This window comes from Lampetra fluviatilis, chromosome 22 (assembly GCF_964198595.1).
Source record: "Lampetra fluviatilis chromosome 22, kcLamFluv1.1, whole genome shotgun sequence".
Lineage (NCBI taxonomy): Eukaryota > Metazoa > Chordata > Hyperoartia > Petromyzontiformes > Petromyzontidae > Lampetra > Lampetra fluviatilis.
Window position 1 is genome coordinate 1,130,001 of NC_136296.1, and position 26,500 is coordinate 1,156,500.

Genomic DNA, 26,500 nt, shown 5'->3' on the forward strand with positions numbered 1-26,500 from the left:
TCAACACTCATGAAAAGGTTTATTCTGGACTCCTGGTTGAGCCCCGAAAGAGTGGCATTAAACGGTCTTTTACAAGAAAATCTTGATCCCAATGCAGTACACCATATCCGCGTGCAATTGGCAGGTGAACTGACTGGGTGAATTGAAGAGTAAAACGCGAACCATCCAGATACGAAAATGCAAAAGCCTACAACACCTGGTATTCCCAGGCAGTCTTCCATCCAAGTACTCACCAGGCTCGACCCTGCTTAGCTTCCAAGATCAGACGAGATCGGGCGCATTCAGGGTGATATTGTCGTAGGCCATACTTGCAGAGACCTGACGCACATTCATATGTTAAAATCAAGATTCAACTCTACTGCGGGAGGTCAACACTCATGAAAACGTTTATTCTGGACTCCTGGCTGAGCCCCGAAAGAGTGGCATTAAACGGTCTTTTACAAGAAAATCTTGATCCCAATGCAGTACACCATATCCGCGTGCAATTGGCAGGTGAACTGACTGGGTGAATTGAAGAGTAAAACGCGACCCATCCAGATACGAAAATGCAAAAGCCTACAACACCTGGTATTCCCAGGCAGTCTCCCATCCAAGTTCTAACCAGGCTCGATCCTGCTTAGCTTCCGAGATCAGACGAGATCAGGCGCATTCAGGGTGATATGGTCGTAGGCCATTGTTGCAGAGACCTGACGCACATTCATTTGTAAAAATCAAGATTCAACTCTACTGCAGGTGGTCAACACTCATGAAAACGTTTATTCTGGACTCCTGGTTGAGCCCCGAAAGGGTGGCATAAAACGGTCTTTTACAAGAAAATCTTGATCCCAATGCAGTACACCATATCCGCGTGCAATTGGCAGGTGAACTGACTGGGTGAATTGAAGAGTAAAACGCGACCCATCCAGATACGAAAATGCAAAAGCCTACAACACCTGGTATTCCCAGGAAGTCTTCCATCCAAGTACTCACCAGGCTCGACCCTGCTTAGCTTCCAAGATCAGACGATATCGGGCGCATTCAGGGTGATATTGTCGTATGCCATACTTGCAGAGACCTGACGCACATTCGTATGTTAAAATCAAGATTCAACTCTACTGCGGGAGGTCAACACTCATGAAAACGTTTATTCTGGACTCCTGGTTGAGCCCCGAAAGAGTGGCATTAAACGGTCTTTTACAAGAAAATCTTGATCCCAATGCAGTACACCATATCCGCGTGCAATTGGCAGGTGAACTGACTGGGTGAATTGAAGAATAAAACGCGACCCATCCAGATACGAAAATGCAAAAGCCTACAACACCTGGTATTCCCAGGCAGTCTTCCATCCAAGTACTCAACAGGCTCGACCCTGCTTAGCTTCCAAGATCAGACGAGATCGGGCGCATTCAGGGTGATATTGTCGTAGGCCATACTTGCAGAGACCTGACGCACATTCATATGTTAAAATCAAGATTCAACTCTACTGCGGGAGGTCAACACTCATGAAAACGTTTATTCTGGACTCCTGGTTGAGCCCCGAAAGAGTGGCATTAAACGGTCTTTTACAAGAAAATCTTGATCCCAATGCAGTACACCATATCCGCGTGCAATTGGCAGGTGAACTGACTGGGTGAATTGAAGGGTAAAACGCGACCCATCCAGATACGAAAATGCAAAAGCCTACAACACCTGGTATTCCCAGGCAGTCTCCCATCCAAGTACTAACCAGGCTCGACCCTGCTTTGCTTTCGAGATCGGGCGCATTCAGGGTGATATGGTCGTAGGCCATACTTGCAGAGACCTGACGCACATTCATTTGTAAAAATCAAGATTCAACTCTACTGCAGGTGGTCAACACTCATGAAAACGTTTATTCTGGACTCCTGGTTGAGCCCCGAAAGAGTGGCATTAAACGGTCTTTTACAAGAAAATCTTGATCCCAATGCAGTACACCATATCCGCGTGCAATTGGCAAGTGAACTGACTGGGTGAATTGAAGAGTAAAACGCGACCCATCCAGATACGAAAATGCAAAAGCCTTCAACACCTGGTATTCCCAGGCAGTCTCCCATCCAAGTACTCAGCAGGCTCGACCCTGCTTAAGCTTCCAAGAATCAGACGAGATCGGGCGCATTCAGGGTGATATGGTCGTAGGCCATACTTGCAGAGACCTGACGCACATTCATTTGTAAAAATCAAGATTCAACTCTACTGCAGGAGGTCAACACTCATGAAAACGTTTATTCTGGACTAATGGTTGAGCCCCGAAAGAGTGGCATTAAACGGTCTTTTACAAGAAAATCTTGATCCCAATGCAGTACACCATATCCGCGTGCAATTGGCAGGTGAACTGACTGGGTGAATTGAAGAGTAAAACGCGACCCATCCAGATACGAAAATGCAAAAGCCTACAACACCTGGTATTCCCAGGCAGTCTCCAATCCAAGTACTCACCAGGCTCGACCCTGCTTAGCTTCCAAGATCAGACGAGATCGGGCGCATTCAGGGTGATATGGTCGTAGGCCATACTTGCAGAGACCTGACGCACATTCATATGTTAAAATCAAGATTCAACTCTACTGCGGGAGGTCAACACTCATGAAAACGTTTATTCTGGACCCCTGGTTGAGCCCCGAAAGAGTGGCATTAAACGGTCTTTTACAAGAAAATATTGATCCCAATGCAGTACACCATATCCGCGTGCAATTGGCAGGTGAACTGACTGGGTGAATTGAAGAGTAAAACGCGACCCATCCAGATACGAAAATGCAAAAGCCTACAACACCTGGTATTACCAGGCAGTCTCCCATCCAAGTACTAACCAGGCTCGACCCTGCTTAGCTTCCAAGATCAGACGAGATCAGGCGCATTCAGGGTGATATGGTCGTAGGCCATACTTGCAGAGACCTGACGCACATTCATATGTTAAAATCAAGATTCAACTCTACTGCGGGAGGTCAACACTCATGAAAACGTTTATTCTCGACTCCTGGTTGAGCCCCGAAAGAGTGGCATTAAACGGTCTTTTACAAGAAAATATTGATCCCAATGCAGTACACCATATCCGCGTGCAATTGGCAGGTGAACTGACTGGGTGAATTGAAGAGTAAAACGCGACTCATCCAGATACGAAAATGCAAAAGCCTACAACACCTGGTATTCCCAGGAAGTCTTCCATCCAAGTACTCACCAGGCTCGACCCTGCTTAGGTTCCAAGATCAAACGAGATCGCGCGCATTCAGGGTGATATTGTCGTAGGCCATACTTGCAGAGACCTGACGCACATTCATATGTAAAAATCAAGATTCAACTCTACTGCAGGAGGTCAACACTCATGAAAACGTTTATTCTGGACTCCTGGTTGAGCCCCGAAAGAGTGGCATTAAACGGTCTTTTACAAGAAAATCTTGATCCCAATGCAGTACACCATATCCGCGTGCAATTGGCAGGTGAACTGACTGGGTGAATTGAAGAGTAAAACGCGACCCATCCAGATACGAAAATGCAAAAGCCTACAACACCTGGTATTCCCAGGCAGTCTTCCATCCAAGTACTCACCAGGCTCGACCCTGCTTAGCTTCCAAGATCAGACGATATCGGGCGCATTCAGGGTGATATTGTCGTATGCCATACTTGCAGAGACCTGACGCACATGCATATGTTAAAATCAAGATTCAACTCTACTGCGGGAGGTCAACACTCATGAAAACGTTTATTCTGGACTCCTGGTTGAGCCCCGAAAGAGTGGCATTAAACGGTCTTTTACAAGAAAATCTTGATCCCAATGCAGTACACCATATCCGCGTGCAATTGGCAGGTGAACTGACTGGGTGAATTGAAGAATAAAACGCGACCCATCCAGATACAAAAATGCAAAAGCCTACAACACCTGGTATTCCCAGGCAGTCTTCCATCCAAGTGTAATAAACGACTGGACCACGATGTCTGTCCCAGTGTCCTTTATTATTCGGTTCGTGCTGTACACCCACACGGCTGTCTTTACTCTGTAGCTTCTCCACGGTGCTGACTCCAATGTCGGCCCGATCCACAACAGCAGCTCCGCTGCTGTTTCTCTCACACAGCCCCCCTTGGCTGTACTCTCTGCTGCTCTTCTCCCTCCGCAGCTCTCACAGCTTCTTGCCCTCTCTCTCTCTCTCCGCAGCTCCTCCTGGCAGCCACACCGCTGCCTCTAACAAGCAGCCCCCTCTCTCTCTCTCTCCGCAGCTCCTCCTGGCAGCCACACCGCTGCCTCTAACACGCAGCCCTCCTGGCTGTCTCCTCTCCAGCTGCACACCACTCCGCAGCTTCCTCTTATCTTCGGGGTTGGCTCCCGATCGCCGTCGGCGCCCCCCCTCTCCACACTTGCCCGCGTGGCCTCACTCTTTTCCGCTCGCACCCCGACTACCTTCCCCTTCCGGTTTACCCGCTTAAAGCCCCGAACCTTACCCCCACGTCACATGACTCCACCCCCCGTGACGTCACCTCCGGAAGGTCGCTTACGCCCGCATTACACCACCCTCCCCCGTAGAAAAATCCCAGCCGACCTCGGCTGACCAATAGCCAATCGTAATGCGGCGAACCGAGCTTCCCCCCCTAAAGGACACTAAGCATATAATGTAACAGCAAGAACAACAACAACGCAATCAACATCAACGATCGTACAAAAGCATGCAATAAATACAACTGTAAGAAGAAAATAACAAGACAGCAACAATCAACGAAACGTAAGCGATTTGGAACGTGTGCGGGTCGCCGGCCCGTCCCGGACGGTCGGCGGCCCACTCGCAGAACGGGAACGCGATGAAAGTCGAGGAACGACAGGGGGTAATCCCCCTCTCGCAGCTGGAAGTCCACCGCCGTCCCGTGCCTCTAAAGAGTTAGTCTTGGGCTCGTCCTGTGACCGTGCCCGCAGCTGGGTCGGAAGGGCTGCAGGGCTCGAAGGTTCCGCAGACCTGGCAGGCGTCCTCCGAGCAGGGCCCCTCGTCCCCCGCAATGTCACGGCCGGCCTGTCTGGAACAGGTACGACAGGCGCTCTAGCAAAATCAATGGACGCAGGCAGGGGAGAGTCAGCAGCAACAGACCCCGGCAAGGCAACATTGGGGGATGACGCATCATGTAAGGGAGCAACATATGGTTTCAAGCGCGACGTATGCACAACCCAGCGACGAGACCCAATCTGGACGCGTGCTGTCTGTGGGTTGGGAACCGCAATGAGGCGTACGGGACCATGCCAGGGTTTGTGCAATTTCGGCGAGGTCCCCGGACGTACCTGTGGACAATGAAGCCAGGCTAGGTCCCCAACCTTCCAAGGGCACTCCCCCTCAGACCGTCGCGCATATCGCTCGTTCCGGGGCTGGGCTTTGGCCGTAGCCACGCGGGCATTCTCCCGCGCCTCCGTGACTCGGCGAACCGTGTCCTGAATGTATTCAGGAAGTGGTTTCCGAGGTCCCTTCACCCCAGTTCCCAATTGCACATCCACCGGCGGCACGTTTTCCCGACCATACATAAGGTAAAACGGCGAATATCCCGTAGCCGCATGAGGCGTCATCCTGTACGCCGAAAGCACCCCGGGGATGTGCAGATCCCAATCTGATTGTTGTTCACTCACGGTATGGCAAAGCATGGCAGACAATGTCCTGTTCAGTCGCTCAACCATACCATCCGTCTGCGGATGGTATGGGGATGTCCGTACTTTCTTAGTCCCAAGGCCCGCGCACACTTCCGCCAATAATTTAGAAGAGAAATTCCTGCCCTGGTCCGTGAGGAGTCTCTCAGGCGCCCCCTTATCCATAATATACCCAAACAAAAAGGCGTCGGTAATGGCCGCGGCCGACTGATCAGGCAACGGCCAGGCCATCGGCCAACGGGAGAGGTACTCAACCCCCACCAGCAAATATTTATTACCCCTCGCCGATGGTGGAAAAGGTCCCAATATGTCCAGTGCCACCAATTCATTGACTCGAGACACCTGAATCGACTGGAGAGGCGGCACGTAAGGATGTTTCGGCGGCTTACGTTGTGCACACGCAGGGCACGCGCGCACGTGCCCTACGACATCTGTCGCCATGCCGTGCCAAAAATAATGACGTTGCAACGTCAACAAGGTCTTCTGCACCCCTAAATGTAAGAGAGTGTCACAATGGAGGGTTCTAATCAACTCGAACCGCAAGGACGTTGGTACCACCAGGCGCCAACGTTCCTGGAACCCCTCCCGCCACATAAGCAGACCATCTCGGAGAGCGGTTTGCGGCCCCACAGCCGTACTCGGACTCCCATTGTCCTTAGCAGACCGCTTCCGCAAGGACACCAATGACTCATCCATCATCTGTTCCCGGATCCAGACAGACCGCGGCAGATTCAAAACCCCGTCAGCCGGTCCCGGTTCCATCGGAGTGTCCGACTTCTCGACGGCCAACGTGAGCGGCTGAGGGGGGTTTGGAATCGGCGAACACCTATGCGTCCCCGACTCACATTTACAAGGGGCGCGCCGCGGTAATCTGGAAAGTGCGTCAGCGTTCGCATGGCGCACACCCTTCCGATGTTGAATTTGGAAGGAAAATTCCTGTAGCGTGTCCAACCAACGTGCCAACTGTCCGGATGGCTGGTCAATTTTAAGGGCATATTGCAAGGCCGCATGATCCGTACGCACAATAAAAGAACGACCGTAGAGGTATGGTCGAAATTGCCGTAGGAAAAAAACAACCGCCAATAGTTCTCTGCGAGTGACACAGTAGCGGGTTTCCGCAGGAGACAAGACTCGGCTACCATACGCCACGACACGCTCTACACCCCCTTTAGACTGTGATAACACCGCCCCAATACCTGTGTCACTTGCGTCCGTATCAAGAATGAATGGGTGATCGAAATCGGGATAATCCAATGTTGGGGCCGTGGCCAATAGATCATGCAGACTCCGAAAGGCCGCCTCCTCCGGCTGTCCCCAACCAAACTTCCGTCCTTTACCCGTAAGGAGATGCAAAGGCCTCGCAATCGTCGCAAAACCCGGCACGAATCTTCGGTAATACGAGGCAAATCCCAAAAACCGCCGAACATCCCCCACGGTGGCCGGAGTCGGCCAATCCCGGACGCACGCCGTCTTTTCCGGATCCGTGGACACTCCCTCAGCGCTCACAATGTGCCCCAAATAGCGGACGGACCGTTGCAGTAGGTGACATTTCTTTGGTTTGAATTTCAATTTGGCAGAACGCATCCTCGTGAACACTGTCTCCAGCCGCGTCAAATGTTCATCGAATGTGCGGCTGAAGACAATGATATCGTCCAAATATATAAGACATGTCTCCCACTGCAACCCCGTCAAAACGAGCTCCATCAATCTTTGAAATGTAGCAGGGGCCGCATTCAATCCCATCGGGAGACAGTTGAATTGAAATAACCCCTGCGGCGTACGGAAGGCGGTTTTCTCCCGTGAGGACTCGTCAAGGGGAAGCTGCCAAAATCCCGAAGAGAGGTCCAGTGTGGAAAAGAACTTAGCCCCCGACAATGCGTCGAGGGAGTCATCCATACGCGGCAGGGGGTACGCATCTGCCACCGATATCTTATTCAATTTGCGGAAATCAACACAAAATCGCAATTTGCCATCCTTCTTCTTAACCAAGACGACTGGAGCGCCCCATGGGCTGTTAGATGGCGATATAATGTCCGCAGCCAACATGTCTTCCACTGCCCCCCTTACGTGTTCTCGTTCCGCAGGACTCATCCGATGCGAATTTAATCGAATAGGGGCAGCATCGCCCGTCTCAATGTGATGGTAAAGTAAGGAAGTGCGGCCCAAATCCAAATCATCGGAGCTGAACACATCGGAATATGTCAACAACAATTTACGCAGCGCACCACGTTGCTCCATGGACAGGGAAGAATTTTCGTCACATAATTGAGCAACCCAACGATCATCCGAACTCCTTGGCTCTGAAACCCCAGCAACAACTCCCTGGCTATGTGGACAATCATGGGTCGCAAACGCCGTAGTGGCATGTGCCACAACCGTACCGGCCGGGACACGGACGTTTTCTCCCCCCGCATTAAGCACCTGTAAAAACGGTAATTGATCCGGCCGGACGATGGTCTGTGCCCCCACTAACGCCAACCCGGTTGTTATCGTGGCGGACGGTGACAACAAGACCCCTACTGCTCCTAGCCGATCAGGCAGGGGCTTCCGATACCGCAAGGGTATAAGCATCTGTGTACCAGGTGGAATGTCCACAGATGCGACGGACAGCGCCTGCACTTGTACGGCCGAAGCAGGTCGCCCCCAGGGCGACGGCAGAAACGAGATTTGACGGCCCCCCGGCAGTTCAATACAATTCTCATTAATTTTGATCAAAATGGGCATCTTAGCCAAAAAATCGGTGCCTAACAAACAAGGAACCGCCAAAGATCTCGATATCAACACAACACCCGAGGCCGACACATCCCCAATAGATATCTTAGCATCCACCTGACCCACGATGCCCATGCTACCCCCGTTCGCAGCGACGCACGACCCATAAACCGGACGTACAGCCCCCGACGGAATGCCCAACAGATGGAAAATGACATCCGATATAATAGTCGCAGACGCCCCCGAGTCGACCAAAATGCGCACGTCCACACCTTGTATGGACCCCGGTACAGTGGACGAACCCGTAGCGGCCGCGACAACTCTCCGTGCCAATTTGCGCCACTGCGTAACTGAATGACAAGGCCCCGTCGATGGCCTTTCTTTAACAACAACAATAGGATCGCGCAACACAGGTGGTGGGTGAGGTGGAAAGCCTTGCCGAGTGTCTGGTGCGTGCCGACATGCCTGTTTCGGAGGATCTTTAGCCGACTTGACCGGTGCCGAGGCCTCCTGCTGCGGCGGAGGCGGGAAGCGGGCCCAGCAGTCTCTGGCGTAGTGGCCCCTACGCCCGCAGCGGAAACATTCGGCCTCGTTGCGCCGAAGCGCAGGCCTCGCCTCCTGACGGCCCCGTTCTGGTAGCACCGCGCGCGGTCTCGGCCCGCCGCGTCCCGTCCATGGAGCGGAGGCGGCCGTCAGTTGTTGAGGGCCCCGGTCATCCGGAACATAGACGGCCTGCGCAGGGTTCCACCCCAGCGCATCCCCTTCTTTGACGGGCCCCCCCGTCCACGCCGTCACTTGTTTCCAGCGACGGAGGTTGAATTGCGCATCGAGACACTTAGCAGCCATCCGGGAAGTTAGCTTCTCATGCCCACACACAGGCATGGGGATCCCTAGATCCCGAGACAGCTCCAACATCTTCCCTAATATGAGAGGCTCAAGCAGGTCCTGTGGCGTCTCAGGATAAGCTGCCATGGCCAGCTCCAGCACCGCACCCCTGAACGCCATGGGCGACTCCTCTGGTGCTCGTTGTCGTTGAGCGAATCGCCGATGCGCATCATCTGGTGGCTCATAAGCATCGGCCATTTCTTGAAAAACACCACATAAAGTTGCCTTCTTATCGGTCGCTATGGAACGGAAGAATCGGACAGATTCGTCGTCCAGAAGAGTCGGCAACACCTTCAAAGCCTCCGCATCGGTCCATCTTGCTGTGCGTACCGCCGCCAAGAAGCGGCAGGCGAACGCGCTCCAGTCCCCACCGACGGAAAATTCTTTAACTGTTGTAAGGTGGCGACTCCGACTCCTCTTCCCGCCGTCTTCCAATGGTGGTGGTTGTGATGGCAAATTCAAAATGGCGTCGGCCCGCGGCGTGGCCAAGATGGCGGTTTGGCGCCACGGAGCGCGCAAAATGGCGGCCTCTTGCCGCGTGGGCAATGGCGGCGGCAGGACAGGCAACGTGGCGGCCCGCGGAGCACCACTTGCATCATCCATCGTCCCTGGCGCGACGAGATGGCATAGATGCGCCAGGACGTCCTGAAGTGCCTCCAGTTGTACCGCCATCGCTTGCCATCGTTGATCCGCGTCTGATGATGTCGACGGACCCGCCACCGCGCCAACATCCTCCACACCCGTTCCCGTGGTCGCCTCAGCCTGGCTCTCCTCCACCACCCCAACAGGATCCGTGGTTGGAGGGAGTTCGTCGTCGTCGGACGAAGAAGCCGATGCAGGCGCCGGATTAACTTTCTTCCTCACTTGTTTCGACATGCCGTTGCACTTCCGACACCAGTGTAATAAACGACTGGACCACGATGTCTGTCCCAGTGTCCTTTATTATTCGGTTCGTGCTGTACACCCACACGGCTGTCTTTACTCTGTAGCTTCTCCACGGTGCTGACTCCAATGTCGGCACGATCCACAACAGCAGCTCCGCTGCTGTTTCTCTCACACAGCCCCCCTTGGCTGTACTCTCTGCTGCTCTTCTCCCTCCGCAGCTCTCACAGCTTCTTGCCCTCTCTCTCTCTCTCCGCAGCTCCTCCTGGCAGCCACACCGCTGCCTCTAACAAGCAGCCCCCTCTCTCTCTCTCTCCGCAGCTCCTCCTGGCAGCCACACCGCTGCCTCTAACACGCAGCCCTCCTGGCTGTCTCCTCTCCAGCTGCACACCACTCCGCAGCTTCCTCTTATCTTCGGGGTTGGCTCCCGATCGCCGTCGGCGCCCCCCCTCTCCACACTTGCCCGCGTGGCCTCACTCTTTTCCGCTCGCACCCCGACTACCTTCCCCTTCCGGTTTACCCGCTTAAAGCCCCGAACCTTACCCCCACGTCACATGACTCCACCCCCCGTGACGTCACCTCCGGAAGGTCGCTTACGCCCGCATTACACAAGTACTCAACAGGCTCGACCCTGCTTAGCTTCCAAGATCAGACGAGATCGGGCGCATTCAGGGTGATATTGTCGTAGGCCATACTTGCAGAGACCTGACGCACATTCATATGTTAAAATCAAGATTCAACTCTACTGCGGGAGGTCAACACTCATGAAAACGTTTATTCTGGACTCCTGGTTGAGCCCCGAAAGAGTGGCATTAAACGGTCTTTTACAAGAAAATCTTGATCCCAATGCAGTACACCATATCCGCGTGCAATTGGCAGGTGAACTGACTGGGTGAATTGAAGAGTAAAACGCGACCCATCCAGATACGAAAATGCAAAAGCCTACAACACCTGGTATTCCCAGGCAGTCTCCCATCCAAGTACTAACCAGGCTCGACCCTGCTTTGCTTTCGAGATCGGGCGCATTCAGGGTGATATGGTCGTAGGCCATACTTGCAGAGACCTGACGCACATTCATTTGTAAAAATCAAGATTCAACTCTACTGCAGGTGGTCAACACTCATGAAAACGTTTATTCTGGACTCCTGGTTGAGCCCCGAAAGAGTGGCATTAAACGGTCTTTTACAAGAAAATCTTGATCCCAATGCAGTACACCATATCCGCGTGCAATTGGCAGGTGAACTGACTGGGTGAATTGAAGAGTAAAACGCGACCCATCCAGATACGAAAATGCAAAAGCCTACAACACCTGGTATTCCCAGGCAGTCTCCCATCCAAGTACTCACCAGGCTCGACCCTGCTTAGCTTCCAAGATCAGACGAGATCGGGCGCATTCAGGGTGATATGGTCGTAGGCCATACTTGCAGAGACCTGACGCACATTCATTTGTAAAAATCAAGATTCAACTCTACTGCAGGAGGTCAACACTCATGAAAACGTTTATTCTGGACTAATGGTTGAGCCCCGAAAGAGTGGCATTAAACGGTCTTTTACAAGAAAATCTTGATCCCAATGCAGTACACCATATCCGCGTGCAATTGGCAGGTGAACTGACTGGGTGAATTGAAGAGTAAAACGCGACCCATCCAGATACGAAAATGCAAAAGCCTACAACACCTGGTATTCCCAGGCAGTCTCCAATCCAAGTACTCACCAGGCTCGACCCTGCTTAGCTTCCAAGATCAGACGAGATCGGGCGCATTCAGGGTGATATGGTCGTAGGCCATACTTGCAGAGACCTGACGCACATTCATATGTTAAAATCAAGATTCAACTCTACTGCGGGAGGTCAACACTCATGAAAACGTTTATTCTGGACCCCTGGTTGAGCCCCCAAAAGAGTGGCATTAAACGGTCTTTTACAAGAAAATATTGATCCCAATGCAGTACACCATATCCGCGTGCAATTGGCAGGTGAACTGACTGGGTGAATTGAAGAGTTAAACGCGACCCATCCAGATACGAAAATGCAAAAGCCTACAACACCTGGTATTCCCAGGCAGTCTCCCATCCAAGTACTAACCAAGCACGACCCTGCTTAGCTTCCGAGATCAGACGAGATCGGGCGCATTCAGGGTGATATGGTCGTAGGCCATACTTGCAGAGACCTGACGCACATACATATGTAAAAATCAAGATTCAACTCTACTGCGGGAGGTCAACACTCATGAAAACGTTTATTCTGGACTCCTGGTTGAGCCCCGAAAGAGTGGCATTAAACGGTCTTTTACAAGAAAATCTTGATCCCAATGCAGTACACCATATCCGCGTGCAATTGGCAGGTGAACTGACTGGGTGAATTGAAGAGTAAAACGCGACCCATCCAGATACGAAAATGCAAAAGCCTTCAACACCTGGTATTCCCAGGCAGTCTCCCATCCAAGTACTAACCAGGCTCGACCCTGCTTAGCTTCCAAGATCAGACGAGATTAGGCGCATTCAGGGTGATATGGTCGTAGGCCATGCTTGCAGAGACCTGACGCACATTCATTTGTAAAAATCAAGATTCAACTCTACTGCGGGAGGTCAACGCTCATGAAAACGTTTATTCTGGACTCCTGGTTGAGCCCCGAAAGAGTTGCATTAAACCGTCTTTTACAAGAAAATCTTGATCCCAATGCAGTACACCATATCCGCGTGCAATTAGCAGGTGAACTGACTGGGTGAATTGAAGAGTAAAACGGGTCCCATCCAGATACGAAAATGCAAAAGCCTACAACACCTGGTATTCCCAGGCAGTCTCCCATATAAGTACTAACCAGGCTCTACGCTGCTTAGCTTCCGAGATCAGACGAGATCGGGCGCATTCAGGGTGATATGGTCGTACGCCATACTTGCAGAAACCTGACGCACATTCACATGTGTAGTGGTGATACGCGCTGGGTGTATATGTCGTGTGCCAGCGCGTATGTACGGGTGTGTGTGTGGTGACGCGCGCTGACGGGGAGGAGCAGGCGTCAGTGCGCGGGTGGGGGTAGTGCTGCTGATTGGCTGTGTGCCGGTGACGCGCCCAGAGGGAGTGATCGGGTAGCAGCGCGGTGTGATTGGTCGGGGAGTGGAAACACGCGCTGAGCGGAACCGGATCGTAAGGATAGCGCGTGGGGATTGGGTAACTGAGGAGCGGTGCCGACGTTGAGGTCCGCATCCGCTCCGCCTCCCGGGAAGAAGGGGTATATAAGGTGATGCACAGAGGAGCAGGGGGCAGAAGTGGAACCATCTAAGAACGAAGACGAAGGTGCAGAGATAGAGCCCGGAGAGGAGAGTAATGGAGAGTAGAAGAGAGTAAGGTATAGTGTGTAGCCAGCGAGAGAGAACGGTCTACACGAGCTGAGTGATGTATAGTGTGTAGCCAGCGAGAGAGAACGGTCTACACGAGCTGAGTAATGTATAGTGTGTAGCCAGCGAGAGAGAACGGTCTACACGAGCTGAGTAATGTATAGTGTGTAGCCAGCGAGATAGAACGGTCTACACGAGCTGAGTAATGTATAGTGTGTAGCCAGCGAGATAGAACGGTCTACACGAGCTGAGTAATGTGTAGTGTGTAGCCAGCGAGAGAGAAAGGTCTGCACGAGCCGAGTATGCATACGGTGTAGCCAGCGAGAGAGGTGCAAAGTCTACACGAGGCGAGTGGAGAGTGTAGCAGAGGCGCAGAGTCTACACGAGGCGAGAGAGGAGTGTAGCCGAGGCGCGGAGTCTACACGAGGCACAGAGAGCCGGCAGCACAGAATCCAGAGTCAAGAGAAGCGCATTGTGAAGAAGAGAGGCCACGCGTTGTATTGTTACAAGTCAAGATTTAATAAAAGAAGTGTGTTCCCGTCAAGGAGTTTCCTGCCGTCATTTTCCAATACTTCATCTGGCGTCAGAAGTGAAACGGGCTTCCAAGTATGGAGACGGGGAAGACCCGTAGGACCCACGGGATTGACCGCGAGGAAGACCTGGACGACTCGGAGCCGCTGGTGGCGGGGGGTGAGGAAGAGGACTTGCCCACGCTGCAGGGTCCGTCGACGGCGCCGGCCGAGCGACCGGGGACAGACGCCGGGCTTCGTGAGGCGCACTCCCGACTGGCGGAGCTGCTGCTCGCCGCCGCGTCCATCTTGGCGGAGATCAGCTCGTCGGGAGGAGCGGGGACGGTGGGGGACATTTTACAAGGTCGCCCCGCAGATTCCCGCCAAAACGAATGGGGGATTCCCGCCATTGCGCCTGGGCCTACTTTTGGCGGGAACGGCGAGCGCCACGTGGTGGTGGGTTCCCAAGCGCGCGCATCGACGTCATCAGCGCGCGAGGGGGTCCGCCATCTTACGTCTGCTGCTGGAGCCGCCATCTTAGACACCGACGGACAGGCGGAGAGGAACCACGAGGCGGATGACTTCATTTTTCAGCAGCGCCTGCCCACGTTGTCAGCCTTCAAGGCGGAAGGCGGAGACTGGGGCCAATTTCAGCGAAGGTTTTTGGCGCATCAAGAGATGTCAGCGTGGTCCGATGCTACGGCGCTGCGGGCATTGCCCGCCATGCTGGACGACGATGCGCTCGCGGCCTTCAGGGCTGCACGGAAGTCGGACCGCTCCACGCTGAAGGATGCGCTGGGTTTGTTGGCCAGGGTCTACGGGCCTCCCTCTACATGCCGCCATCAGTTCTACGCAAGACGGAAAGCGGCCACGGAGACCGCGCTGGCCTATCGCACGGCGTTGCTGGCTCTTGCTGATGCTGCGTTCCCTCGGATGGACGAGGAGGGCCAAGACGCGATGGTTTTGGAGCAGCTGCTCAAGTTGGCGCAGGACCTGGGGGTCCCTATCAACACAGCTGACGACATTGATATTTCTTCTTTGAGAGTCGCCACGAGTATTCAAGCGCACGAGGCCCTACAACGGAAGCAAGGCGTCGGTTGCAACGCTGCTGTCGTCGCAGCCCCGGGGTTGGTGGTCGCCGAACCCCAAGTCGTCAGCCCACGAGAGGAGGCGTTCGCCACGGGACGACCAGGGGACTGGAGGCCGGGGGCCCGGTCGCCTCTGCGATCGGGCCGAAAGTCGGAGCAACCAAGATCTACTCCGACCCTCGTCACGTGCTATAACTGCGGCCTCCGGGGCCACGTGGCGTCCGGGTGCCGCGCTCCGCGGCAGCGCGCCATGGGAGCTCGGCTGGACGACGACCGAGAGCCCAAGTCATCTCTACAATCCCCGGCAAGTCGCGGCACCTCACACGCTCGGCCTGTTTATTCGGCACACATGGGACGCCGCGTTGCGGCGGAGGAGGGCCGGTTAAGGTTCGGGGATTCGGTTCGGCGAGGGGGGTTCGGCCGGGACCAGGGAGACATTGAATGGGCGGAATTGGGGCATAGAATTGTGGCTGCATCGGCGGGTTCGTCCGTTGTTACGGGATCTATTGATGGGGTTGAGATTAGGGTGTTAGTGGACACGGGGGCATCGGCAACTATTATATCGGACCTCATTTATAATATTCTTCCAGTCCAATGTCGTCCGCTGCTTCCAGTGGATGTGCCATTTTACGCCGCTAATGGAGGATCGTTGGGCATTATCGGTCAGGTTAGGGCGTCCATTTGCATTGGAGATATCAAATTGTCGGGGCCCGTTTTCGTTTCGTCTTCTTTGGCAGTTCCGTGTCTTTTGGGCACTGACTTTTTGGCTAAAATGCCCATTAAAATTCTTATCGATCAACGATGCATTGAACTGCCATCGGGTCGCCGGATTTCATTTTTGACGGGCCCTACTGACATTCGGACGGCGTGCGCTACGATACAAGCGGTGGCGACGCAGACAGTGCAAGTGCCCCCGGGTTCACAGATGTTGATTCCCCTCCGGTTGCGGAAACCATGGGTGAGGGAGGCTTCGGGACAGAGTATGCTTTTGGGTCCTTCTAACAAGGCTGTCGGGGGTCTTGATTTATCGGTGGCTCACACTTTGGTGCGGGCTGACAGGGATCCGTTTGTGATGGTTTTGAACGCGGGGTCGCGACCAGCTGTCATTCCGCAGGGCACCGTGCTGGCTCACGCGGCGCAGGTCCCTGGGGATGATGGGTTGGTTGCGCAGGTGGGCTCGAGCCCCGCGCGGAACGTTGAGCCAAGGGAAGACCTTGAGTGGGTCCATTCGTTATGTGCCGCCTCGGACGATTTGTCGGCGGCGCAGTTGGGTGCGCTGCGCGAGTTGCTCATTGAATTCTCTGATGTATTCAGTAAACATAAGTATGACATTGGGTGCACGGATTTGTTGCACCATCACATTGAAACGGGCGATGCGGCGCCGGTCAGGCTAAATCCCTTCCGACTGAGTCCCGTGGAGAAGGAACATGTTCAGTCGGCTGTTAACGATATGCTAGAAGCCGATATTATTTCGCCCTCCTCTAGCCCGTGGGGAGCGCCTATTGTGCTGGTTAAGAAGCAGGACGGGTCCCTGCGATTCTGCGTTGATTTCCGTCGCCTGAATAAGATCTCTGTGGCTGACGCGTATCCGCTCCCCAGGATGGATGAGTCCCTCGATGCATTGTCTGGTGCGCGATATTTTTCGACTCTTGATTTGTTATCGGGGTTTTGGCAGTTGCCGCTCGACGAAGAGTCGAAACCTAAGACAGCATTTCGGACTCCAGGGGGGCTGTTCCAGTTTAACCGGTTACCCATGGGACTTCACTCCTCTCCAGCGACGTTTCAGCGACTTATGGAGCTGGTTGTGTCGGGCTTGCAGTGGGATACATGCTTGATTTATATGGACGATGTCATTGTTTTCAGTAAAACGTTTGAGGAACACCTCCGGCGATTGAGATGGGTGTTCTTGCGAATGCGATCGGCTAAGTTGAAATTTAAACCGGCCAAATGTCACCTCCTTCGTAGGTCCGTTAGATACTTGGGTCACATTGTCGATTCTTCGGGGATCTCCACCGATCCCGCGAAGACGGATTGTGTCGGTTCGTGGCCGACACCTACGTCCGTTTCCGACGTGCGTAGTTTCATCGGGTTTGCTTCTTATTATCGGCGGTTCGTTGAGCACTTCGCCACTATTGCAAAACCCTTGCACGCTCTAACGGCGAAGGGAGTGAAGTTCAAATGGGGACCGGAGGAGGAGGCCGCGTTTCGCTCCCTCCGGGACGCCTTGGTGGGTGCCCCACCCTTGTGTTATCCCGATTTTGCCAGTCCCTTTTTGCTGGACACGGATGCTAGCAACACGGGCATTGGGGGGGTGCTATCCCAAGTCGTTGGGGGTGTCGAAAGAGTTGTCGCCTACGGTAGTAGGGTGTTGTCTCCGGCGGAGCAGCGCTACTGTGTCACCCGTCGCGAGCTGCTTGCCATTGTTTTTTTTGTGCAGCAGTTTAGGCCATATCTTTATGGTCGTCACTTTACAGTCCGAACGGACCACGCGGCGCTACAGTATTCATTGAGGGTCGCCCAGCCCTCGGGCCAGTTGTCGCGTTGGTTGGAAGTCCTCCAGGACTATCAGTTTACGACTACGTACCGTAAGGGGTTGCGACACACGAATGCCGATTGCTTGTCGCGGTTGTTGCCTTGTGATGAATGCGCGTGTTTGTCGGGATCGGCGCGCTGTAAACCGACGCTTGCGGGGGAGTTGGGGGCACTGGCTGCGACAGCGGGCGCACCGATCGGGGATGATTCCACTGCCTCTCAGGGTCGGGACTCGCTGCTCTCGCTGTCGCTCAGCGAATGGGGCCGCCTCCAGATGGCGGACAGCTCGCTGCTAGCATTGCGCCGCAAGGTTGGGGGTCCCGAGGGGGACCAGGAGCGTACCGGCTCCTATGTACTTGAGCGGGGCGTGTTATTGAAATGGGACAGTTTGTCCCGGCGGAACGCACTCGTGGTGCCTTCCGCTGTGAGGGGGAGGGTTGTCTTGGCGGCACACGAACGCCTCTTGCACTTGGGAGTTAACAAGACGCTTGCCCTGCTTCAGCGTGACTATTACTGGCCGGGAATGGGAAGTGATGTGGTGCATATTCTGAAGGGGTGCGTTGAGTGCGCCAGGCGTAAACCACCGGCCGTGGCAGCTAATCCACCGCTGCAATCTATTCAGGTCTCGCGTACCAACGAGCTCGTTGCACTCGATATTTTGGGGCCCTTCCCAGTCACGCCGAGAGGGAATAAATATTTGTTAGTGGGGGTCGAATACTTTACCCGATGGCCTATGGCGTGGCCTCTCGCTAACCAGTCGGCAGCGGCTGTGACGGATGCCTTCGTCCAGGGCTATGTCCTGGACAAGGGGGCTCCCGAACGCCTGCTGACCGACCAAGGTAAAAAATTTTCGAGTAAATTGTTGCAAGAGGTGTGCGATCTGTTGGGTACCAAGAAGGTGCGTACCTCCCCGTACCACCCGCAGACTGACGGGATGGTGGAGAGACTCCACAAAACCTTGACTTCCATGCTGTGCCAGCAGGTGTGCGAGGCACATGTAGATTGGGACCTGCAGGTCCCGGGAGTCCTTGCTGCGTATAGAATGGCCCCCCATGCAGCTACGGGGTTTTCCCCATTCTATTTGATGTACGGTCGGGAAGCTGACCCGCCAATAGAAACGCAACTTGGCCTGTCCGCTCCACGAACTAATTCTAATTTGGCAGAACATATTAAGTTTAATATTCACAAGCTGACAGAGGCGAGGGAGGCCGCGCGGCTTAATTCGCGGGCTCGCCAAATTGCTAATGAACGGTTGCGGGCACGGAAGGTGTCCATGCACGAATGGAAACCAGGTGACAGGGCCTGGCTGCATTGCCCTCAGGCACCCTTGGCTACGTCGCCTAAATTGTTGAGACCGTGGAGGGGACCCGTGGAGGTCGTGCGCGTTGCACGGCCCCAGTGCGTTCAGATAAAGTGGGGAAAGCGCCGGTGGTACGTTCACCCCTCCCGACTGAAACCGTTCTCGCCTCCATATGGCCTCCCCTTGTGTCGTGATGGCCGGGCGTGTGACGTGACCGGCGACCCAGAGGGGGAAATGTCTCTGCCTGATCCACACGTATTTTCGCCTGATCTGCTCCCAGGTGTCTCGGAACTGACTGCTGCCGATCACCGGCGGCCGGATCTCCGCGGCGGGGCCGGCCCTTTCAGGCCCGTTCCGCGCCGTCTGGAGCGACCGGAACCGCCGGACGGTCGTCAGTGTCCCGCCCCATACGATGGACCAGCCAGACGGACTCGCGCCAGGTCGTGCTACTTTGCATGACCTGCCTCGTGAGGAGTCGGGGCAGTTGGAGCGCCTCGTCACTGCGTGTAGTCGCAGGGACGTGGGGCGCGTTCGTTTCGAATTTGCTCGTATCGTGTTATTGTTGACTTTTCGGGTTCATTGTCAATCTGTACATAGTTATTCTTGTTGTTGTTGTTGTTGTGTTATGTTACGGGGCACACTCGGGGGGTTATGGGGTTTTTTTTTGTTGGTTGTCGTTTTATCGTCGCGGTTGGTTGTTGTTAGCAGCCGGGCCGGCTGCGAGCTATGTGGGAGGGGGTGATGTAGTGGTGATACGCGCTGGGTGTATATGTCGTGTGCCAGCGCGTATGTACGGGTGTGTGTGTGGTGACGCGCGCTGACGGGGAGGAGCAGGCGTCAGTGCGCGGGTGGGGGTAGTGCTGCTGATTGGCTGTGTGCCGGTGACGCGCCCAGAGGGAGTGATCGGGTAGCAGCGCGGTGTGATTGGTCGGGGAGTGGAAACACGCGCTGAGCGGAACCGGATCGTAAGGATAGCGCGTGGGGATTGGGTAACTGAGGAGCGGTGCCGACGTTGAGGTCCGCATCCGCTCCGCCTCCCGGGAAGAAGGGGTATTTAAGGTGATGCACAGAGGAGCAGGGGGCAGAAGTGGAACCATCTAAGAACGAAGACGAAGGTGCAGAGATAGAGCCCGGAGAGGAGAGTAATGGAGAGTAGAAGAGAGTAAGGTATAGTGTGTAGCCAGCGAGAGAGAACGGTCTACACGAGCTGAGTGATGTATAGTGTGTAGCCAGCGAGAGAGAACGGTCTACACGAGCTGAGTAATGTATAGTGTGTAGCCAGCGAGAGAGAACGGTCTACACGAGCTGAGTAATGTATAGTGTGTAGCCAGCGAGATAGAACGGTCTACACGAGCTGAGTAATGTATAGTGTGTAGCCAGCGAGATAGAACGGTCTACACGAGCTGAGTAATGTGTAGTGTGTAGCCAGCGAGAGAGAACGGTCTGCACGAGCCGAGTATGCATACGGTGTAGCCAGCGAGAGAGAAAGGTCTGCACGAGCCGAGTATGCATACGGTGTAGCCAGCGAGAGAGGTGCAAAGTCTACACGAGGCGAGTGGAGAGTGTAGCAGAGGCGCAGAGTCTACACGAGGCGAGAGAGGAGTGTAGCCGAGGCGCGGAGTCTACACGAGGCACAGAGAGCCGGCAGCACAGAATCCAGAGTCAAGAGAAGCGCATTGTGAAGAAGAGAGGCCACGCGTTGTATTGTTACAAGTCAAGATTTAATAAAAGAAGTGTGTTCCCGTCAAGGAGTTTCCTGCCGTCATTTTCCAATACTTCACATGTAAAAATCAAGATTCAACTCTACTGCGGGAGGTCAACACTCATGAAACGTTTATTCTGGACTCCTGGTTGAGCCCCGAAAGAGTGGCATTAAACGGTCTTTTACAATAAAATCTTGATCCCAATGCAGTACACCAAATCCACGTGCAATTGGCAGGTGAACTGACTGGGTGAATTGAAGAGTTAAACGCGACCCATCCAGATGCGAGAATGCAAAAGCCTACAACACCTGGTATTCCCAGGCAGTCTCCAATCCAAGTACTAACCAGGCTCGACTCTGCTTAGCTTTCGAGATCAAAGGAGATCGGGCGCATTCAGGGTGATATGGTCGTAGGCCATACTTGCAGAGACCTGACGCACATTCATATGTTAAAATCAAGATTCAACTCTACTGCGGGAGGTCAACATTCATGAAAACGTTTATTCTGGACTCCTGGTTGAGCCCCGAAAGAGTGGCATTAAACGGTCTTTTACAAGAAAATCTTGATCCCAATGCAGTACACCATATCCGCGTGCAATTGGCAGGTGAACTGACTGGGTGAATTGAAGAGTAAAACGCGACCCATCCAGATACGAAAATGCAAAAGCCTACAACACCTGGTATTCCCAGGCAGTCTCCCATCCAAGTACTAACCAGGCTCGACCCTGCTTAGCTTCCGAGATCAGACGCATTCAGGGTGATATGGTCGTAGGCCATACTTGCAGAGACCTGACGCACATTCATTTGTAAAAATCAAGATTCAACTCTACTGCAGGTGGTCAACACTCATGAAAACGTTTATTCTGGACTCCTGGTTGAGCCCCGAAAGAGTGGCATTAAACGGTCTTAAACAAGACAATCTTGATCCCAATGCAGTACAACCATATCCACGTGCAATTGGCAGGTGAACTGACTGGGTGAATTGAAGAGTAAAACGCGACCCATCCAGAAGCGAAAATGCAAAAGCCTACAACACCTGGTATTCCCAGGCAGTCTCCCATATATGTACTAACCAGGCTCTACGCTGCTTAGCTTCCGAGATCAGGCGAGATCGGGCGCATTCAGGGTGATATGGTCGTACGCCATACTTGCAGAAACCTGACGCACATTCACATGTAAAAATCAAGATTCAACTCTACTGCGGGAGGTCAACACTCATGAAACGTTTATTCTGGACTCCTGGTTGAGCCCCGAAAGAGTGGCATTAAACGGTCTTTTACAATAAAATCTTGATCCCAATGCAGTACACCATATCCACGTGCAATTGGCAGGTGAACTGACTGGGTGAATTGAAGAGTTAAACGCGACCCATCCAGATGCGAGAATGCAAAAGCCTACAACACCTGGTATTCCCAGGCAGTCTCCAATCCAAGTACTAACCAGGCTCGAACCTGCTTAGCTTTCGAGATCAAAGGAGATCGGGCGAATTCAGGGTGATATGGTCGTAGGCCATACTTGCAGAGACCTGACGCACATTCATATGTTAAAATCAAGATTCAACTCTACTGCGGAAGGTCAACACTCATGAAAACGTTTATTCTGGACTCCTGGTTGAGCCCCGAAAGAGTGGCATTAAACGGTCTTTTACAAGAAAATCTTGATCCCAATGCAGTACACCATATCCGCGTGCAATTGGCAGGTGAACTGACTGGGTGAATTGAAGAGTAAAACGCGACCCATCCAGATACGAAAATGCAAAAGCCTACAACACCTGGTATTTCCAGGCAGTCTTCCATCCAAGTACTCACCAGGCTCGACCCTGCTTAGCTTCCAAGATCAGGCGCATTCAGGGTGATATTGTCGTAGGCCATACTTGCAGAAAACTGATGCACATTCATATGTTAAAATCAAGATTCAACTCTACTGCGGGAGGTCAACACTCATGAAACGTTTATTCTGGACTCCTGGTTGAGCCCCGAAAGAGTGGCATTATACGGTCTTTTACAATAAAATCTTGATCCCAATGCAGTACACCATATCCACGTGCAATTGGCAGGTGAACTGACTGGGTGAATTGAAGAGTTAAACGCGACCCATCCAGATGCGAGAATGCAAAAGCCTACAACACCTGCTATTCCCAGGCAGTCTCCAATCCAAGTACTAACCAGGCTCGACCCTGCTTAGCTTTCGAGATCAAAGGAGATCGGGTGCATTCAGGGTGATATGGTCGTAGGCCATACTTGCAGAGACCTGACGCACATTCATATGTTAAAATCAAGATTCAACTCTACTGCGGGAGGTCAACACTCATGAAAACGTTTATTCTGGACTCCTGGTTGAGCCCCGAAAGAGTGGCATTAAACGGTCTTTTACAAGAAAATCTTGATCCCAATGCAGTACACCATATCCGCGTGCAATTGGCAGGTGAACTGACTGGGTGAATTGAAGAGTAAAACGCGACCCATCCAGATACGAAAATGTAAAAGCCTACAACACCTGGTATTCCCAGGCAGTCTTCCATCCAAGTACTCACCAGGCTCGACCCTGCTTAGCTTCCAAGATCAGACGAGATCGGGCGCATTCAGGGTGATATTGTCGTAGGCCATACTTGCAGAGACCTGACGCACATTCATATGTTAAAATCAAGATTCAACTCTACTGCGGGAGGTCAACACTCATGAAAACGTTTATTCTGGACTCCTGGTTGAGCCCCGAAAGAGTGGCATAAAACGGTCTTTTACAAGAAATCTTGATCCCAATGCAGTACACCATATCCACGTGCAATTGGCAGGTGAACTGACTGGGTGAATTGAAGAGTAAAACGCGACCCATCCAGATACGAAAATGCAAAAGCCTACAACACCTGGTATTACCAGGCAGTCTCCCATCCCAGTACTAACCAGGCTCGACCCTGCTTAGCTTCCGAGATCAGACGAGTTCGGGCGCATTCAGGGTAATATGGTCGTAGGCCATACTTGCAGAGACCTGACGCACATTCATTTGTAAAAATCAAGATTCAACTCTACTGCAGGAGGTCAACACTCATGAAAACGTTTATTCTGGACTCCTGGTTGAGCCCCGAAAGAGTGGCATTAAACGGTCTTTTACAAGAAAATCTTGATCCCAATGCAGTACACCATATCCGCGTGCAATTGGCAGGTGAACTGACTGGGTGAATTGAAGAGTAAAACGCGACTCATCCAGATACGAAAATGCAAAAGCTTACAACACCTGGTATTCCCAGCCAGTCTTCCATCCAAGTACTCACCAGGCTCGACCCTGCTTAGCTTCCAAGATCAGACGAGATCGGGCGCATTCAGGGTGATATTGTCGTAGGCCATACTTGCAGAGACCTGACGCACATTCACATGTAAAAATCAAGATTCAACTCTACTGCGGGAGGTCAACACTCATGAAAACGTTTATTCTGGACTCCTGGTTGAGCCCCGAAAGAGTGGCATTAAACGGTCTTTTACAAGAAAATCTTGATCCCAATGCAGTACACCATATCCGCGTGCAATTGGCAGGTGAACTGACTGGGTGAATTGAAGAGTAAAACGCGACCCATCCAGATACGAAAATGAAAAAGCCTACAACACCTGGTATTCCCAGGCAGTCTTCCATCCAAGTACTCACCAGGTTCGACCCTGCTTAGCTTCCAAGATCAGACGAGATCGGGCGCATTCAGGGTGATATTGTCGTAGGCCATACTTGCAGAGACCTGACGCACATTCATATGTTAAAATCAAGATTCAACTCTACTGCGGGAGGTCAACACTCATGAAACGTTTATTCTGGACTCCTGGTTGAGCCCCGAAAGAGTGGCATTAAACGGTCTTTTACAATAAAATCTTGATCCCAATGCAGTACACCATATCCACGTGCAATTGGCAGGTGAACTGACTGGGTGAATTGAAGAGTTAAACGCGACCCATCCAGATGCGAGAATGCAAAAGCCTACAACACCTGGTATTCCCAGGCAGTCTCCAATCCAAGTACTAACCAGGCTAGATCCTGCTTAGCTTTCGAGATCAAAGGATTTCGGGCGCATTCAGGGTGATATGGTCGTAGGCAATACTTGCAGAGACCTGACGCACATTCATATGTTAAAATCAAGATTCAACTCTACTGCGGGAGGTCAACACTCATGAAAACGTTTATTCTGGACTCATGGTTGAGTGCCGAAAGAGTGGCATTAAACGGTTTTTTACAAGAAAATCTTGATCCCAATGAAGTACACCATATCCTCGTGCAATTGGCAGGTGAACTGACTGGGTGAATTGAAGAGTAAAACGCGACCCATCCAGATACGAAAATGCAAAAGCCTACAACACCTGGTATTCCCAGGCAGTCTTCAATCCAAGTACTCACCAGGCTCGACCCTGCTTTGCTTCCAAGATCAGACGAGATCGGGCGCATTCAGGGTGATATTGTCGTAGGCCATACTTGCAGAGACCTGACGCACATTCATATGTTAAAATCAAGATTCAACTCTACTGCAGGAGGTCAACACTCATGAAAACGTTTATTCTGGACTCCTGGTTGAGCCCCGAAAGAGTGGCATTAAACGGTCTTTTACAAGAAAATCTTGATCCCAATGCAGTACACCATATCCGCGTGCAATTGGCAGGTGAACTGACTGGGTGAATTGAAGAGTAAAACGCGACCCATCCAGATACGAAAATGCAAAAGCCTACAACACCTGGTATTACCAGGCAGTCTCCCATACAAGTACTAACCAGGCTCGACCCTGTTTAGCTTCCGAGATCAGGCGCATTCAGGGTGATATGGTCGTAGCCCATACTTGCAGAGACCTGACGCACAATCATTTGTAAAAATCAAGATTCAACTCTACTGCAGGAGGTCAACACTCATGAAAACGTTTATTCTGGACTCCTGGTTGAGCCCCGAAAGAGTGGCATTGTAGTGGTGGTGTTGACGTGCGCCGACTGTGACAGTGATGGATCACGGGGCGGCGCGAGGTGCGGGGTTGGGCACGCGTTGTGGGCGTGGTGTGGACGCGCGCGCCGGGAGTGACAGATGACGGGGCGGCGCGGCGTGGGTGCTGAGGCACGCTGAGATGTGGGAAAACAGGATCGTAGCCAGCGCCCAGTGATTGGTCGAATAGGATGGGTGCTCGCAGCGACGTCCGCAGGTGGGGTATAAAGGGGGACGCGCGAGAGTTACCCAGTTGAGAGTTACCCAGTTGAAGACCAGAAGACGGAGCTGAAGACCTAGTGCCCCGAGACCTCTAGTCCCGCCGTCCTTGTAGGGACCGGGGCCCTGTGTGGCTCGGAGGCGAGACTGTGGGACCCGGGGTCCGACGCCCACGTGGGTCGGGCTGGGGACCCACAGTCAAGACGGATACCCCGGGCAGGGAGTGTCCCGAGTAGCTCAGTGGGCGTTAGTCGCCAGGGTAGCTAAGTGGGTGTTGGTCACCCGAGTAGCTCAGGGGCGTTAGTCGCCGAGTAGCTAAGTGGGTGTTGGTCACCCGAGTAGCTCAGTGGGCGTTAGTCGCCAGGGTAGCTAAGTGGGTGTTTGTCACCCGAGATACTAAGTGGGTGTTTGTCACCCGAGATACTAAGTGGGTGTTTGTCACCCGCGATACTAAGTGGGTGTTTGTCACCCGAGATACAAAGTAGGTGTTAGTCACCTGTGAACGAGTTTGGTAAAATAAAGAGTGTGTTACCCGTGAAGTCGTCTCCCGCCAAGTTACTACATTACAACTGGCGTCAGAAGTAAACCTGTCTTCAAGAAGTATGGACACGAGGAAGACTACCCGTACCCACGAGCGAGGTTGGGACGACGACGACGTACCGGGGACACCAACCTCGGGAGGAGAGGACGAGGAGTTGCCGCCGATGCAGCACTTCGCGGTGATGGCCGACGCTCCGCTCGCCTCCGACACCAGCCTCCAAGACGCGCACTCCCGGTTGGCGGAGTTGCTAC

At 53.0% G+C, this 26,500-nt stretch overlaps 15 non-coding genes and 14 pseudogenes across 15 annotated transcripts; all 29 read right to left on the reverse strand.

Annotated features, from left to right (window-relative positions):
• Nucleotides 1–184: 184 nt before the first annotated feature.
• LOC144939249 (5S ribosomal RNA) lies at nucleotides 185–303 on the reverse strand. The gene has a single exon (XR_013638439.1). It is a non-coding gene; the product is annotated as a 5S ribosomal RNA (ribosomal RNA).
• Nucleotides 304–552: 249 nt separating this feature from the next.
• LOC144939420 (5S ribosomal RNA) lies at nucleotides 553–671 on the reverse strand. Its single transcript, XR_013638599.1, has one exon. It is a non-coding gene; the product is annotated as a 5S ribosomal RNA (ribosomal RNA).
• A 249-nt stretch (nucleotides 672–920) lies between these two features.
• LOC144939806 (5S ribosomal RNA) lies at nucleotides 921–1,039 on the reverse strand (annotated as a pseudogene).
• Nucleotides 1,040–1,288: 249 nt separating this feature from the next.
• Nucleotides 1,289–1,407, reverse strand: LOC144939434 (5S ribosomal RNA). Its single transcript, XR_013638612.1, has one exon. It is a non-coding gene; the product is annotated as a 5S ribosomal RNA (ribosomal RNA).
• A 249-nt stretch (nucleotides 1,408–1,656) lies between these two features.
• LOC144939831 (5S ribosomal RNA) lies at nucleotides 1,657–1,765 on the reverse strand (annotated as a pseudogene).
• A 249-nt stretch (nucleotides 1,766–2,014) lies between these two features.
• LOC144940075 (5S ribosomal RNA) lies at nucleotides 2,015–2,135 on the reverse strand (annotated as a pseudogene).
• A 249-nt stretch (nucleotides 2,136–2,384) lies between these two features.
• Nucleotides 2,385–2,503, reverse strand: LOC144939033 (5S ribosomal RNA). The gene has a single exon (XR_013638234.1). It is a non-coding gene; the product is annotated as a 5S ribosomal RNA (ribosomal RNA).
• A 249-nt stretch (nucleotides 2,504–2,752) lies between these two features.
• LOC144939271 (5S ribosomal RNA) lies at nucleotides 2,753–2,871 on the reverse strand. The gene has a single exon (XR_013638461.1). It is a non-coding gene; the product is annotated as a 5S ribosomal RNA (ribosomal RNA).
• A 249-nt stretch (nucleotides 2,872–3,120) lies between these two features.
• LOC144939809 (5S ribosomal RNA) lies at nucleotides 3,121–3,239 on the reverse strand (annotated as a pseudogene).
• A 249-nt stretch (nucleotides 3,240–3,488) lies between these two features.
• Nucleotides 3,489–3,607, reverse strand: LOC144939825 (5S ribosomal RNA; annotated as a pseudogene).
• A 7,416-nt stretch (nucleotides 3,608–11,023) lies between these two features.
• Nucleotides 11,024–11,132, reverse strand: LOC144939832 (5S ribosomal RNA; annotated as a pseudogene).
• A 249-nt stretch (nucleotides 11,133–11,381) lies between these two features.
• On the reverse strand, nucleotides 11,382–11,500 carry LOC144938778 (5S ribosomal RNA). The gene has a single exon (XR_013637988.1). It is a non-coding gene; the product is annotated as a 5S ribosomal RNA (ribosomal RNA).
• A 249-nt stretch (nucleotides 11,501–11,749) lies between these two features.
• On the reverse strand, nucleotides 11,750–11,868 carry LOC144939034 (5S ribosomal RNA). Its single transcript, XR_013638235.1, has one exon. It is a non-coding gene; the product is annotated as a 5S ribosomal RNA (ribosomal RNA).
• Nucleotides 11,869–12,118: 250 nt separating this feature from the next.
• LOC144938739 (5S ribosomal RNA) lies at nucleotides 12,119–12,237 on the reverse strand. Its single transcript, XR_013637951.1, has one exon. It is a non-coding gene; the product is annotated as a 5S ribosomal RNA (ribosomal RNA).
• Nucleotides 12,238–12,486: 249 nt separating this feature from the next.
• LOC144939135 (5S ribosomal RNA) lies at nucleotides 12,487–12,605 on the reverse strand. The gene has a single exon (XR_013638330.1). It is a non-coding gene; the product is annotated as a 5S ribosomal RNA (ribosomal RNA).
• A 249-nt stretch (nucleotides 12,606–12,854) lies between these two features.
• Nucleotides 12,855–12,973, reverse strand: LOC144939296 (5S ribosomal RNA). The gene has a single exon (XR_013638484.1). It is a non-coding gene; the product is annotated as a 5S ribosomal RNA (ribosomal RNA).
• Nucleotides 12,974–20,848: 7,875 nt separating this feature from the next.
• On the reverse strand, nucleotides 20,849–20,967 carry LOC144939356 (5S ribosomal RNA). The gene has a single exon (XR_013638538.1). It is a non-coding gene; the product is annotated as a 5S ribosomal RNA (ribosomal RNA).
• Nucleotides 20,968–21,216: 249 nt separating this feature from the next.
• Nucleotides 21,217–21,325, reverse strand: LOC144939847 (5S ribosomal RNA; annotated as a pseudogene).
• A 250-nt stretch (nucleotides 21,326–21,575) lies between these two features.
• Nucleotides 21,576–21,694, reverse strand: LOC144939768 (5S ribosomal RNA; annotated as a pseudogene).
• A 248-nt stretch (nucleotides 21,695–21,942) lies between these two features.
• On the reverse strand, nucleotides 21,943–22,061 carry LOC144939556 (5S ribosomal RNA; annotated as a pseudogene).
• Nucleotides 22,062–22,310: 249 nt separating this feature from the next.
• LOC144940166 (5S ribosomal RNA) lies at nucleotides 22,311–22,419 on the reverse strand (annotated as a pseudogene).
• Nucleotides 22,420–22,667: 248 nt separating this feature from the next.
• LOC144939212 (5S ribosomal RNA) lies at nucleotides 22,668–22,786 on the reverse strand. The gene has a single exon (XR_013638404.1). It is a non-coding gene; the product is annotated as a 5S ribosomal RNA (ribosomal RNA).
• A 249-nt stretch (nucleotides 22,787–23,035) lies between these two features.
• LOC144939250 (5S ribosomal RNA) lies at nucleotides 23,036–23,154 on the reverse strand. Its single transcript, XR_013638440.1, has one exon. It is a non-coding gene; the product is annotated as a 5S ribosomal RNA (ribosomal RNA).
• A 248-nt stretch (nucleotides 23,155–23,402) lies between these two features.
• On the reverse strand, nucleotides 23,403–23,521 carry LOC144939233 (5S ribosomal RNA). Its single transcript, XR_013638423.1, has one exon. It is a non-coding gene; the product is annotated as a 5S ribosomal RNA (ribosomal RNA).
• Nucleotides 23,522–23,770: 249 nt separating this feature from the next.
• On the reverse strand, nucleotides 23,771–23,889 carry LOC144939624 (5S ribosomal RNA; annotated as a pseudogene).
• Nucleotides 23,890–24,138: 249 nt separating this feature from the next.
• On the reverse strand, nucleotides 24,139–24,257 carry LOC144939419 (5S ribosomal RNA). Its single transcript, XR_013638598.1, has one exon. It is a non-coding gene; the product is annotated as a 5S ribosomal RNA (ribosomal RNA).
• A 248-nt stretch (nucleotides 24,258–24,505) lies between these two features.
• Nucleotides 24,506–24,624, reverse strand: LOC144940071 (5S ribosomal RNA; annotated as a pseudogene).
• Nucleotides 24,625–24,873: 249 nt separating this feature from the next.
• LOC144939558 (5S ribosomal RNA) lies at nucleotides 24,874–24,992 on the reverse strand (annotated as a pseudogene).
• A 249-nt stretch (nucleotides 24,993–25,241) lies between these two features.
• On the reverse strand, nucleotides 25,242–25,350 carry LOC144940145 (5S ribosomal RNA; annotated as a pseudogene).
• Between the last annotated feature and the right edge of the window lie 1,150 nt (nucleotides 25,351–26,500).